The sequence below is a fragment of the Lissotriton vulgaris genome, unplaced genomic scaffold, assembly GCF_964263255.1.
Source record: "Lissotriton vulgaris unplaced genomic scaffold, aLisVul1.2 SCAFFOLD_2155, whole genome shotgun sequence".
Classification (NCBI taxonomy): domain Eukaryota; kingdom Metazoa; phylum Chordata; class Amphibia; order Caudata; family Salamandridae; genus Lissotriton; species Lissotriton vulgaris.
This window is the reverse complement of record NW_028249608.1, coordinates 89,509-104,807: the sequence shown is the minus strand read 5'-3', so window position 1 is coordinate 104,807 and position 15,299 is coordinate 89,509. Positions and strand designations below refer to the sequence as shown.

At 46.4% G+C, this 15,299-nt stretch overlaps 1 protein-coding gene across 2 annotated transcripts in view; it reads right to left on the bottom strand.

Moving 5' to 3' along the window:
• LOC147663529 (large ribosomal subunit protein mL66-like) overlaps nt 1-15,299 on the bottom strand; it is a 213,029-nt gene that overhangs the window by 178,581 nt on the left and 19,149 nt on the right. The window lies entirely within an intron of this gene.

Below are 15,299 nucleotides of genomic sequence, written 5' to 3'. Positions count from 1 at the left end.
AAGCCCAAAATGTTGGAAGACACTCTTGGCGAAAGTAATAATTAGGTGATGATAATCAGTCCAGGCAAGTGAGAGGGAACCCAAAAGATAGAAGGATAGATTTAGGACAGATGAATACGGGAGTGCGGTCAGTTGAGGCCAGAAGCAGAATCTTTGGGTTGATACAAATTGTACTAATAAATTTATTCCTGAATGTGGATCTGGACACCTCCAATTATTCAGTCATCCCAAGATTCTTCATGCATTTTTAGTTATAACCAAGTATCATTGGCACACACCATAGCTGATGCTGCAGGACCAGATGTGTGTAAAGGGGTCACACACAACCATACAGAACTGTACATGGTAAGATGGATGTTTGGACAGGAAGGTGGCAATATTGTCTTATTGTGTCCTGATCTCATGGCTGCTGTGAACTACCTATAAGCATCACTCTTCCAATCACTGCTTGTTAAGAAGGACGGTTTGGGTGATGATAATGAAGTCAATGGAAATGTCTAAAAGAGTAGCAGCCACATGGGTAAGAACTAAGAAAATGTGGATGAACAGTTTAGGTCCACACACTAGGCAGTGGGGTACAAGAAATGCTTACAAGTTGCAAGTAACAACTCTTCAAATCCTTGGACATTCAAGTCACACAAGTGAAACTTCTGAAAGAGACTGGAATCCCAGTCAGTATTTGGTTTCTTCAGGATGGTGTAATGCTAGCAAGCGTCAGCTTCTCGGAGACTGTGCCAATGACAGTTGCGGCATTAGTGGATTGATATTCCTACATTCGTGACGTTGGTGTTGCAAGTGCCACTGGAGGCAATATTTGTTTCAGGAAAACAAATCTTATTGATCTTGGCTAGACGTCAATTCCCATAGCAGCAAAAGGATAGGAGGTGGCAGCGACACAAAAGAGTGTGGTATATGGGTATGTCTGGTATATGGGTTACTTTGTCCTGATGTTCCAATTGCCTGTTTTGCCTGCTTTTGTAGGTACTTCATAGATCCTCAAGGGCTTCTGGTCTCAATGCCTTAATTGTAAACCTGTCGAGATTCAAGCTCAGCAAGCACTTTGCGAGCAGGGACTGCCTGTTCTCCTCACTGCAAAGGCTCATGGTGACCATGCGCTTTCAGAATAGAGAGCGTACAGTCACTGTGAGATGTCATGCTCTCAGAAAAAGGGAGCGCGTGGTCACTGTGTGACGTTGCAGCGAGGAGAACAGTCATTCTCCGTTCATTCTCCGTTTAAGAAGGGCACATGGAGCATGAATATCAGCGGTTTGACAATTAAGGCATTGAGACCAGAAGCGCTTGAGGATCTATGAACTAGACCTGTTGTACCGACATAAGCAGGCAATTGGAGCGTTTGGACGATGCAATCCATACACACCAATATACCACACTGTGGAGTGTCAACTGGATGAATATGTACAGAAGAAACCCTATGAATAGTTTGGGATCATAACGTCAACCATCCCCCCACTGGATTGTCATTGACTATTACCGAATAAAGGGATTGTTGATTCTGTTGTGCTACCCATTCCCCTCTATGGTGTTTGGATTAACATACAACAACCAATGGTTTTTATACCTTACCTTGTATATTACATGATGTAAATGTGATCACTATGTGAGCACTGCATCGTCTTAACTTTATTCACTCGCATCCCTCTGTACTTCACATGGATGGACTTAATACAGTTGTGTCAGAAACTCAGATTTAATTTCTAATATAATTCAGTAGGAAAAGAACTGCATTACTAATTTGTTTTGGATTCCTCTAATGTACAGGTGAGGTCTCCCTATACAAATGAGTCCGATGTGACCTTTTGTAGGGAGAATCAGTTTTAGTTCAAACAGAAGATAAAGAGTTCCAAATTATACCCAGAATGAATTAATGAGAGAATTTGTAGAGCGCATAGCTACTGCGAGTGTGTTACGGCGCTAGGTTAACTGCACTGTGTGGAATATGACAACTAGTCCTGGAATAAGTATGTTTTTATTTGTTTGCAGAATACTTTTTTGTTTGCAATACATTTGATGGGAAGCAGTAGCTTGTTCCAGTGTCTGTCCGCCAGTACTGAACAGGCGGAACCGCCCCATTATTTCTTTTTTGTAACGGCGATAACTAGTAGATGTGCTGATTGTGAGGGAGGGGCTCTTTGAGGGCAATAATTAGCAAGTCTCTTTTGAAGATAGAGGGGATTGTTTTTGTAGATGGCTGAGTGGGCTTGTTTTTGTAGATGGCTGAGTGGGCTATCGTTAGTGCCTTGAAAATTATTAGTTTTTTTTCACTAGTAACGAGTTCACATTCACATAATACAAACTGGACAGAATCAGTGCCTGTACCACCATCTTCCGAGTGTCCCATGGGAGGAGTTTAAGACATTTTCTTAGCATTCTCAGAATCCATCATGATTTTTTTGTATTACTGCTGCGATCAGGGGTTTGAACGAGAGCTGGGTATCTATCAGTACTACTAGGTTTCTGGCTATTTCAATTGTAGGGAATGGTATGAAAGCAGGGGCATCACAACTGGATGACCAGGCCCCACTAACCAACTGGCTAAGGGGTCTGTACCAAAAACCAGGATCTCAGTTTTGTTGGGGTTGCATAGCAGCGAGTTGGAGTTTAGCCATCCCATTACTTCTGTGATGCAAGCTGAAAATGTAGCTTTGGTCTTCTCGTCAGTCTTGGTATATGTCTATAGCAGTTTAGTATCGTCAGCATGGGAGACTATCTGAACATCAAAAGATTCGATCAGATATGCCAAGGGTGTCATATAGATGTTAAATAGAGTGGGGCTCAGGGCCGAACCCTGAGGCACTCCGAATTTGATGGTTTTGGCTTCTGAGAGAAATGGCTTGAGCAACACTGCATGTTCCCTGTGTTCGAGGAAGGATTTTAGAGAGGTTAGGGCTTGTCCCTCAATCCCAATTGAAGCGAGACGCTGCATTAAGATCTCATGTGAGATTGTATCGAATGCTGCAGATATTTATTTATTTTCAAAGTTTTATATAGCGCGAACAAGATCTTTGCAGATATCAGAGCGCTTTACAGAAAGAAGGGGTAAGGGAAACAAGAGGGTGATTAAGCAGACTTTTTGTTACAATAATGGTAAAAGGTAGTACATGAGTAACAAAATAAGATCGCAGTCAGATAAAAGCATAATACATGTAGATAATCAAATAAACAGCTAATACAGAGTCGGTGTAAAGTCTTAGATCGGACCAAAATAGAGTTCAAGTGAATTTAGCCATTAGGATGGCTTTTACTTCTTTCTTAAAAAATGCAGTGGAGGAGATCAGCCTTGTTTCGGGAGGGAGTGCATTCCAGATCCTGGGTGCCATTCCTGAGAAGGAGCATTTGTATGTTTTTTCCTTCCGGAATCTGCGAGGTTTCAGGAGGAGATTTTTTGAGCTTCTATTGGTTCTCGAGCCTCCTGATACAGTCAGCTTTTGGGTGAGGTAGTTGGGTGACTTGTGATGTACAGCCATGTGGGTCATGCAGGCAATTTTCAACTGTATTCTGGCTTCAAAAGGCAGCCAGTTCAGGGATCTTAAGTCAGGGGAAATATGCGAATGTTTTCTTGATCCAGTGATCAGTCTCGCTGCAGCGTTCAAGGAGGCTCTTAGTGGTGCAGTTGTAGATAGGGGGAGTCCGCTGAGAGCCACAATTCCGTAGTCTATGCGTGGGATGACTAGGGCTTGTACTGCGGTTTGGAAGTCCTTAGCTGAGAAGAAGGGTTTAAGTTTCCTCAAAGTGTTCATTTGGAAATTGGCTCCCTTAGTTGCTTTGCTGATATGCTGCTGCATGTTGAGATTGGCGTCAAGTGTGATGCCTAAGGATTTTGCTGAGTCCACGATGGTGGGTTGGATATGGAGTGCGGTTAGGTCCTTGAGCCAGGATTGGGTGGTGGAGATTTTCGCAGGAGGTGAGATCAGAAGGAACTCAGTTTTCTGCGCATTAAGTTTGAGGTGATTATCGGCCAACCATGATTGGGTGTTTCTGAGCGTGGAGTTCAGAAGTTTGATGTCTTCTGGGGATTCTAGTTTGAGTGTCATCAGCCTACATGTGAAAGTGTACATTAGATGCTTGAAGCAAGGTGGTGAGTGGTTCCATGACTAGGTTGAACAAAGTGGGGGATAGGGAAGATCCTTGTGGGACGCCTAATGTTACAGGTACAGATGAGGACAACACGTTGTTGATCTTGAACTTCTGAGACCGGTTATGTAAGAAGGAAGTGAACCATTTGAGAACAGTCCCAGATAGACCCATTCTGGTGTTTAACAGCTCAAGTAGATTCTCATGTTTGACGGTGTCAAATGCTGAGGAGAGATCAAGTAGGATGAGGAGGCAGGAGTCATTGTGATCAAGGATTTGGAGGGCGTCATCAATTATGTGCGTCATAGCCGTTTCCGTACTGTGTCTTGCTCGGAAGCCTGATTGATGAGGGTTGAGGAGGTCAAACTGATCAATGTGTTTTGTCAGTTGGAGTTGTACGCATTTTTCCAGCAGTTTGGCCAAGGTGGGGATATTGGTGATAGGGCGGTAATTGTTTAGGTCGGCCGGGTCAGCTGTAGGTTTCTTGAGTATAGGCGTGACTTGTCCTACCTTGAGGGAGTCTGGGATGAGTCCTTGTTGTAGGGAACTGTTAATGTTTTTAGTCCAGAGTGGGAGGAGCAGGGGGGTGAAGTCTTTTACAGCATTAGCAGGTAAGGGGTCTGTGTGGTGATTAGAGGGTTTCAAGGTGCCGAGCAGTTTGTTAATTGATTCTTCTGAGTAGGTGTCGAAGGACGACCATGCCGCGTTATTTTTAGGTTGAGTGGTAGTTCTGCTGATGGGGCTGGAGTATCGGTTTACATCATTGAGGAGTTCGCTTTTTATATTAGCAGTTTTTTGCTTAAAGAAATCAGAAAAGTCTTCACAGGATGGTATATTACTTGTTGTGCTGTTTGATTGTAGAGGTTGTTCCTTGGTTTGAGTTTTGACTAGTTCAAACAGTTTTCTTGGTCGATTTTTTGCTTGGTCGAGCTGGAGGCTGAAGAAGTCTGTTTTTGAGCGCTTGATTTTCCTGAAGTTGGCGTTCCTCTTTTTCTTGAGCGTTCTAAGGTGCAATGCTGAGGGATCTGATCTCCAGGTGCGCTCTGCCATTCGCATGGCACGCCTATCTTCATTGAGTCTGCCGTCATACCATGGGTTCGAGATCTTGGTGGAGGCTCTCTTCAGTTGCAGTGGGGCGGCTTCATTGATTATTGAGGTCATAGAGTTGAGGTATAGGTCGGTCAGAGATTGCACGTCAGAGGCGCCGGTAGGGGGAAGGAGGAGGCTGCTGCTGTGGGAAGGCAAGGAGTTGGGGTTAAGCTTCTTCATGTCCCTTTTCCAGATCTTGGGTTTGGAGGGTTGAACCGGGTTACGTTTAACCTTTTCTTTGATGTAGAATGTGATAATGTGGTGGTCTGACCAGTCACAGGGTATGGATTGCCCCCATATGGGTAGAGTCCTCTTTGGCGATGATAAGGTCGAGGATAGAGCCTTTGTCATGTGTCAGGCTGTTGCAGATTTGGGTGAGATCAAGCGCATTAAGGAAAGATTTAAGACTATTCACCACTGCATCTTTCTGCGTTCCAGTGGAGGTTGAAGTCACCCAGGTAGATTTGAGTGTTCTGCCGTCCGGAGTTGGTTGAAATCGTGTCCATGAGTTGTTGGGAGAAGGTGAGGTTGTCCCCGGGTGGGTGGTAGATGACATGTAAGGAGCATACAGGTTTGCCCCTGCTGGTGATCTCGATGCAGATGAGTTCACAGGAGGTGAGTGAGGGGACAGTGACTTTAGTCACAGAGAGGTTGTTCCTAAAAATGCATGCGATTCCCCGCCCGTCTTGCTGTTCCTGTCGAGTCTAATGATGTGGTAGTTGGGGGGAACTAGAATGTCCAATATAGGTGTAGAAGATTCGGATAGCCAGGTTTCGGTCAGAATAGCTAGGTCAAGGTCCATTGTTATGATGAGATCCGCGATGGCGGAGGAGTGTCTAGGGGCCGATCTGCAGTTGAGTAGGATGCATTTGAGTCTGGGGGTGAAGAGGGTGGTGGAGGGTTCTAGAGAGAGGGGGACTTTTCTAAGGTTCTTGGGGACGGAGCTTCTGTTATTTTGTGTGGGGGGCCTAAGGGGATTTGAGAGAATCGTGGGTATTGAAAGGTGTGTGGTGGTTGTGTTGTTTAGGGGAGCTGGGACATATGAACGGAGGAGGGTGTGTATGTCGTGGTCCGAGAAGGGATTGAGGGCGCGTTGGGGGCGGTTGGTGTTATTGCGAGCGGGGATAGATAGCCAATGTGGGGCGTGTTAAGTGAGAGGGTCAGTGGGGCGGGTGGGGTGCTTGTTGAGCGCGGAAGTGGTGGTGGGTGGGGGATGTCTGGGGTGTATGAAGAGGAGTTCTTTGATGGTGTGAAGATCTTCTTTGACTTGTAAGAGGATGGAGATAATCATGGTCAGTGTGGGATTAGGGATGGTGTTGGGGAAGAGAGCCGAGGGTGAATGATTGAATAGGGAACTGGCGAGGGGGGGGGGGGAGGGGTGCGCTAGTGTTAGTGCAGGGTTCTGCGGAATTAGTAAGTGGTATGAAATTCGGTAGGTGAGAGAGTTTGGGGGTGATAGGTGTAGGTGAGGTAGGGGGGAGGTTGGTGGTATAAGTGAGGGCATTGGTGGGAGGCAGTGAAGGCGAGTTGGGGGATGAGTATAGGCTTGGGATGGTGGAGGTGCATGGAGGGTGGTGGGGGCTGAGAATGGGGGGAGAGAGGAGGAGGGGATAGGGTAAAGGAGGTGGTGTGTTCCGAGAGACTAGTTGGGAGGGTGGGGAAGTGGGGACTGAGCGTGGGTAGGGAGATAGGGTGGGAGATGATCCTGCTGCGGGGAAGGGGAGATAAATTAAGGGCGGTGAGGGGTTCTGCGGGACTAGTAGGAGGTGTGAGGTGGGGGTGTGGAGAATGTAAGAAGAGGAAGAGGAGTGCTCTATGCCTGTGGTTGAGGGGTGTGTAGTAGTTACAGTGGGTGGGTGAGTGACTAGAGCGTTGGGGGGGGCGGGGGGGGGGGGGGGTGCGTGTCCTTCTGATGCTGTGCTGGATTAGGAGAGTTAGATAGGCGATTAGAGGTGGGGGGTGTTGTGTAGTCTGAGGAGCTAGGATAGGAGATCCGACGGTTCGAGATATGATCTTTGATGGTAGGGAACATATTGTCGAGTAGTTCTAGGTTCCTATCTGTGGATTGACAAAGGATGATCCCGTTGTTGTAGATAGTGATGGTAGCTTTGCCTGGGAAGAGCTGGGATGGTGTGATAGAAAGTGTTAGACCATGGGCGGATTTTCTAGTGGTGGAGACAGTGAGAGAGGCGAGGAACGCTTTCCTCCACTGTGCTCTACGTATAGTGTAGAAGATGATGTTGGTGCTCGTGGCTCCATTGAACAGTGAGAAGTAGGTGTCCACAAAGGGTAGGAAGCAATGCTCTCGCAACCACAATATTGTGGTTGCGAGAGCATTGCTTCCTATAGTTTGTGAAAGTCTCTTAGATTTTCTTTGAACGGTTTAGGGTTTTCCCGTTTGCTCTTTGCGCACCACGCCTTAGATACCTTTTCCCCACGGAGTGTAACGTAGACTCTAGGCAGAGCGCCCACTATATCTGAAGTTCTCTCAAACCCTACCAGCTGCTTTTTCTAGGTGTCCACAAAGGGGATTTCCGGGTGGGCCGCCAGGAAGTTGTGCTTGAAGCGTTTGGCATTTTTTTTGGTGAGCTCGGGTGGGTAGGTAATTTTATATGTGTGTTTGCCCGTGGGTTCCATGTTGGGAGAGGTGGTGTATTTATTTATGCAATTTTATGTAGTGCGGACTTTACCCGAAGGTGTCAGAGCGCTTAACAAAAGGAACAAATTAGAAGAACAAGCAATAAGTTACAAGGATAAAAGTGACACTAGTGAGCAACCAAAATACATGAGGTAGCAGTCGGTGCATTACAGCAGAAAAGTGATACGTGTGCAGGTTACAAAAAACGTATAGCATACAAATAGAGGTAAAATACTGCAAAGAAAGGCAGACACTCCAGCACAAGAGCAAACGTTACGTAGGCAATGGTGGCACTTGTGCAAGTATCTATAGCAGGTAAAATGTGTGAGGTAGTAGACACTGTGTTACACGAAAAAAAAAAAGTGATGAGTGCAAATTGCAAAAAGGAACAATACAGGTATTGGGATAGCACTAAAAAAATCAAACTACCAGAACACACTGGGGAGGAAGGTGTAGGTAGGTGAGGGGGAGTTTGAGCGGGTAGGTGTAGAACCGTGCTGTGGGAATAAGATAAAATAATAATATAACCAGAGTGGAAGACTAGTCTAAGATGGCCTCCAAAAAAGGAGAAGGGGAGACAAGAATAGAAGTCCTCTGTCTGTTGTAGTTACAGTTTAGTTTCCCTTTCTAATCTGAGGCAGGTCGAGTTAGTCCAGATGCTAGGAGGGGAGGAGAAAGTCTTATCTGTGTTTGGTGAACCCTGGCCGAGATGTTGTGCAGCCACGTGGACATCTGGGGGCCATGGAGGCGATTTATTGCTCCAGGTTTATGGCCCTGGCCATTTTGGGCCGTGGAGAGACCAAAAATGAAAAGAAAGTCAAAGCTTACATTTTGAATGTAAATACCTTATATTCTTCAAAGTTCCTGACATCGTAGTCGACAACAAACACGATGCAACAGAACCAAGGTGAAGAGCCAGACTGTAGGTCTGAGCAGCAGGCAGGCACTCCCACGCAGCAGTACAGGCACTTCAAAGCAGAGCTGCACCGTAGCTTCAACAGCAGAGCTGCACTGTAGTTGCCCGATCATGCATGCAGGGCATACCGGAGAAGCCCTGAATGCCAAACTCACCAGTGTAGCAGCGGGCAGCTGGGGGGCAGTGGGGGGCTAGGTGAAACAAGCACTTGCGTTGCCAATAGGTCTCGCAGTAGAAAAGTTTGAGCTATTGGTTTTCTAAATTACATTTTATTTTTTTGTTTTGTGATTTACAATGCCCATACTTTTAACTTTTCGCATTAGGAAAGTTTGAGCGATTGGTATTGTAAATGACACTTTTTTAATTCATGCTGGGCGGGGCCAAGGCCGCGAGCAGAGGCCGGGGAGGAGTCTATCGCAGGATTTTTATTGCAACAGCATCAAAGACAGATGCGGCTAGCCTGAAATGCCACAGGCTAAGACCTCACCAGCATGAGCGGTCATTGGATTTCATGAGGAGGGCTGCTGGACCGAAAAGTCACGATATATATCGAATCATCACGGACAGCTCATGCTATCCATGTTACAATATAAAATGAGTTACCGTTGGGATCAACTATTAGTCGCCTAAAAGCCATAGCTCTTTCTGTGCTAGTCCTTGGGGATAAAACAAAAAGCCTTCGATGTAAAACTTATAGAGCTGGGAGATACAGAAAAATAAACAGGTAAAAACATATATACGCAACAAAAAAAAAAAAAAAAAGAAGAAGAGCAGGGACTGAGGCAAGCTGACGCCGGAAACCGTCTGGTCATCTCAGGGGTGCTTTTATAAGAGATGTCATTTCGGTGACCACTGGTGGATGCAAGGCCGACTGACCTCACACGGGCTAAATACAACGCGTGCCCGAGCGCACCAACGGGGGTTGAAGGCCTAATGCACGGACACAGAATCGGAGCAGAGACGGCGGGTGTGGCGCCCTCTACAGCAGCATGTTGTTACTGCGAGTAGGCGCCCAGCGGGAGCTCGCAGGACAAATCATGTGAGCTGTGGCTCAGTGCTGTAGTAGCGGGTAGCACCACGGGCAGGATACACAGATCGGGTGCGGACAGTTAAAAGGGGAAGACAAGGCGGCCGTGGCCTCTCTGGGTGTTAACCTTGGAGACGCATCAACACAGCTGTACATACAGGGAAATAAAATTTTAAAAAATATGTTTTTCTCCGGCGCCTTGAGAGACCAGGAATCTCACAGGCCCAAGCAAAAATTGACACTGTTCCTAAACACGGCCTTGACATGGCTGTGTGAGAGCAGAGGGCGGCTTTACTGCCCAGCTGGAAGGAGGGGGGGGGGGGGGGGGGGGGGAGGGGCCCTGGGTCGAACCACTTGCAGTAGAGAGGGGTCACTAGCAAAGGGGTATAGAGAAGGGGAGATATTACAATAGACTGGAGGTTCCGAAAGGCAGAGGAGAAAGAAGAGCGGGAGGAGCAGAGTCATCCAGGAGACACTACCCCCACGTCAATGGCTAACCCAGCGCTAGATGGCGCTAAACATGGCATGGGACTGATCAACCCTTTAAAGCAGTGGTCTTCATACTATTTTACTGCAGAGCCTGCCCCGCCCCAGTGGAAAAATCATAGCCCACCCCCCCCAGATTTTTTCACAATTACTCTATTAATTGTATCTATTAAAAGTATTCACAGTGTGTGGATGGGGGTTTTGAAGAAAATTTGGCGTCCCCCCCTTTTTGACACATATTCCTAGCTAGGATATAAATGACAAAACTTGTTCGGGATGGCCCATTACAGAGCATAATGCTGGTTCAGGCTAGAACTGGGACACTCAAAGTAGTGGGGGGCTGCATGTGGCCCTATTGACCTCTAATTGTGGCCCCCTGGTGACCCGCACTGGGCTGTTCACTTGACAAAAGAGCAGGAACATTCTGGTAGCTGTGAAGCAGGCGCACTTTATTTGAAGGTTAACGGAAAGAAGCCAAGAATGTTTTCTAGGCAACTTATCTTTGGCATGCATCTGCTTTGCCTCCCCTAGCCCAACTTTCAACACCCGACCCTTCCCTGCTGGCATTGGTACGACCCTAGGGAAGCTACAGACACAACACCCGACCCTCCCCTGCTGGCATTGGTATGGCCCTAGGGAAGCTACAGACACAACACCCGACCCTCACTTGTTGGCATTGGTAAGGCGCTAGGGAAGCTACAGACCACACTTTGTGGCCCCCAGGGATTGGATTGTGAGTACACATGGGCTAGAGCCAGCAGCCCCCCCCGTGTTTGAAGGAATGCCCCTGCTGTTCAGCCTTGGAGGCTGTGCACCCTGAGAGCACTGTTGCTTCGGTCTTCACTGTCACTCACATGGTGTCGTCCAATGTATGAAACGGCTTCATGTCACCATGCCTGATTTATTGGTCCACCGCTACCACTTTTCAGGTTAATGTTAATTTTTTCTGTAACCTCCGCCCTTCCTATTTCCACCCATCCCCCCCCGCCCCCCAACCATTGTATTCTCTCCATGTCCTTATGCACTCAAGATGTTGTTTTGCTTTGAAGGTTCCACGTTCTGTGTGAGGGCCTTGGTCCCCGTTGTGTAAGTGTGTGTGTGTCCTTGTGCCTGCTCTGGCCTCCCCTTTATGCTGATTCCCCATCGAGTCCACTCTCGAACGTACTCCCAGTGTAAGATTCCGTGTCCATTCGGGCTGTTGCGTTCAACCGCAATAACCCTCCCACATTAGTTATGCGGCATGTGTGCTCGATAAGTGCTTATTTGTTGTCCGATCAATATTCAATACATGCGTGATTGCAAGTTTTAGTGCGAGCAATGCACAGAGCCCAGAAGCCTGGCTGGGTGGAGTCGGTGCTACATATGACAAATGCACTCAGCAGAGCGCGAGGTGTAACTGATCTCACGCCACTCTAGCCCCTTCCAGAGGTGTGGGCCTCACTGTCAAACACCAGCGCACCTCTGTGCAGTCTGTCGGGGGGTGGGGGGGTAATGTCATTAATTACAATGTCATTAATTACATCAGTCAAATAAGCAACATTTCTGATTTTGTCGCTACATGATGTTTTTGCAAAATGTTGCTTTGCGTAATTTCTTGGAAGCTTTTTACGCAAGTGAGCATCTCCCAATTAAAGCGGGAAGAGCGCAGGTCTCCGCAGTGAGACCTCTCACTGAGGTGTGCTGTTAAGTGTCCCACAGGCAGGAATATGTCAACAACAAAATAAATACACGCAACACCAACCACAGGGGACCACCTACCACAAACCTCCCCTTCCAAAATAAAAACTACGGTTGGAGCTACGGATCTTGCGAGACAAAACCATGCGCAAAACAAATCCCACGACAGACTTCTTGGCACGTCTGCAGCGTGTTGCATCTCTCTCTCTACCTCATCCTGCGACACAGCTTAGTGACACCATGGGTTGGGAAAATATGGCGCCTGGAAAAACAAACCGGCACTAAGGAGCTACATGCCCGCCTGAATTCTGCAAATGTTGCACGCGTGGTTACCGCGGCTTCGTCCAGAGTAATAAATACATTGAAAGCAAGAGTGTGCGTTAAGTCAGGCATAAGCAGCCTCTAGGCGCTGCCTTTTGCACCCACGCGCTCTATGAACCCTTACAGTTAAAATGAACACCGACTGCTGTATGTCGGCTTAAAATCCCGCCAGAGGCTCACAGTCCAGAAGCATGCAATGACAAATGTACATTGTGTAGGTGTAATATGAATGTATGCGTCCCTCGTCATTGAGCTCCATAAACGGCTTAAGTCACACTGGCAAAGATGTTTAAAATTATAGTCAATAAAGTGGACTTGTGAGCCTCAGACCTAAAATATCAACACTTTGTAACCTTCAACAATACGTATGTAAATAAACAAACTGTTAACCTACTAAGAAATGGAGCAAAGAGGTAAAATGCTAGTGGAGAACATCACGAAAAAAGAAGGGACAGAGAGGAGGAAAGGTGGGAGGGAACACGGCCTGGGGAAAGCTGGCTGGGGAGGGGGAGGAGAAATGCAAGTAAGGCTGTGTGCGGGGAGAGGGGAGGTGCTGGAGCTGGGGAACAGATGGCCATGAAAGTTTATGGCCCAAAAGCGCGTGCCTGTGGCCACGTGAACTCGAAGAAAACCGCACGAAAAAACCCGTGGTTTCACGAGTATTTTGAGCACTTGAATTCTCGCCATTTCCCATTCCTTCGGAATAGAAAAGGCGAGACCTAAAAAAATGATTGGAGCGGCAATGTATCCTTTATATAATGCGTATTTTATAGTCTGTAATTTCCATCAGAGATGACTCTGTACTGTAGAGGGGTCTGACCCCAGATTGAGAGGGGTGGAGGAGGTTAGAAAATTCTAGAAAGGACATCACCTGTGTATTGGCTGCTTTTTCGATTATTTTTGAGGATCCCAGTAGTAGGGATAGAAGTATAAAATTTGAAGGAATTTTCGGATCAGTATTTGGTTTCTTGAGCAATGGCAGGACATTTGCCTTTTTCCATTCAACCGGTATGGTACCACAATGCAGGGAGGAGGTGAAAAGCTGCTGTTAGATGGGAGCGATGGTAGCTGCTAACGATCTCATGATTATGGGCGGAAGGGGACCATGTGGGGATCCCGATTTAATCTTGGAGAAGGAGGTCTCCAGTTCCTGAATGGTGGGGGCTTTAAATTGACTTAATTTGACCTGCGACATACAAAATGGGGGGCAGATGTCTGAGGAAAAGTTGTGTATTGATATTAAGTGATCCTGTATTTTTTTAATTTGTCCTCAGAAAAATTACTTGGATGTACACAGAGAGAAACCATAGTCTCAAGAGGGGGAGCAGAATGTTTGGGGTCTGTGAAATTAGATAATATAACATGTGTATTTGTAAAGTACACGTTCACCCCAACGAGGTCTCTTGGCGCTGAATACTGAATATTTATTGTTACCCAACTCAATGGTACTCATTTTATCTACCTCAGATGGATGAACGGCTGAGTGGACCCGCCGGGATTTGAACCTGTGACCATGAGGTCGAACACAGGTCCCTGCAGTGGATGCATTAGTCCACTGAGCCACTAGACGTGGCTACAATATTAAACATTTCCTTTGCGTTATTGTTAGCTTACAAATGTGTTAGTATCAAAAGTGTGTTGTGTGGCTTTCAGATTGCCATGATATATACTAATGGCACTTTTATAGAGGCTCTTATCGACCTCATAGTAGTGTTTCTCCAGATGCGTTCCAGTTTTTTACAGCCCTTACTTTCTTCCGCGAGTTGAGGGGTAAACCATCGGGTGAACTGAATATGTTTTGAAGTCCTAGGTTTGGCAGCCAGGGCTGCTATGGCGGCTGCCTGTACAGCCAGTCATTTACCAAAACCTGGACTGTTGAACTGTTTTACTTGAGTGAAAATATATATTTTACAATCAACCCTAAACATTGCTGTGTCTGGTTCTATACAGAGCTTTCATTCAACTATCACATAACTTCCACTGCATGACATATCGATCAGCAACTAATGATCCTGAGAAGAGGACTCTTCTCAAGACTGACTGGTCACTGTATCAAACCTAGAAGACGGCTGATTTTGCCTTGGTAACCACCACCACAACGGAACCTACAACAGGACACCAAAGAAGGTAATTTGGAACCTTCAAAGATTATAGAATCTCTCAGCAAGAGCCTTAATAAACATATAAAAAAGAACTGACTCTGCAAACCTTGAAAGAGATTAACTGGTACCAAGTGGTACAAAGGAGTGCATTCACAGTCTTCTCGGTCCACTAAGCCTCCGAGCCACGGGACAAGAATATCTACAGTACCTAGCAACCCACTACACATCCGAAATTCAGCCTCGGCTCATCTGAGCCAAATCTGATATTGCAAGTAAGGTTCAATTGAAGGAAACACTTAGAAAGAGCACAGGTATAAAAATAATGTACTTAGAGCGCTTTAACCCCTCATCTGAGGAATTAACACAGCCTGCAGGCAGTCAACAGAGCTCCAAAAAACAACCCTCCTCTAGAAGGTTTGTCAAGCTGTTAAGTCATCTCTGGAACCACATTACTTTTGAGCCTTTACTAAAGAGCCAAGGACCCTATAAGTATGACATTCAGAATGCCATGAATATCCTTTTGTGAAGACACGAGCAGCCGGCCAAAGATACCACCTTTGACTTTTGGAATGAGACTCTCCACAAGTGCTATAATCGGTATTGAAAGTTCAATGCTGAATATTACTGTGACCAGTCACACAAGCCATGGCTCGGTGTATTATAACTTCTATTTGTCTTATGCTGTGTCTTTTCATCTTACTGGCCATTGATGTCACAAGTTTCATCTCAGGGTACTTGAAGTCAATCTTTAGCACCCAGTAGAGAAGTGGTGTCCACCCTATTAAATTCATATTGTGTTGCAACGTCTTTTTTCGGGGATAGGTTTGTATTTGAGTGTTTTGCGCTAGGCAGGCTAGAATGCTGGTTTTATGTTGTGGCATACTGAGTCTTGGAGTACACTCCTTTTGTGTATCTATTGAAAGAAGGTGAGCGTGTTTGCCTGAAGGTCAC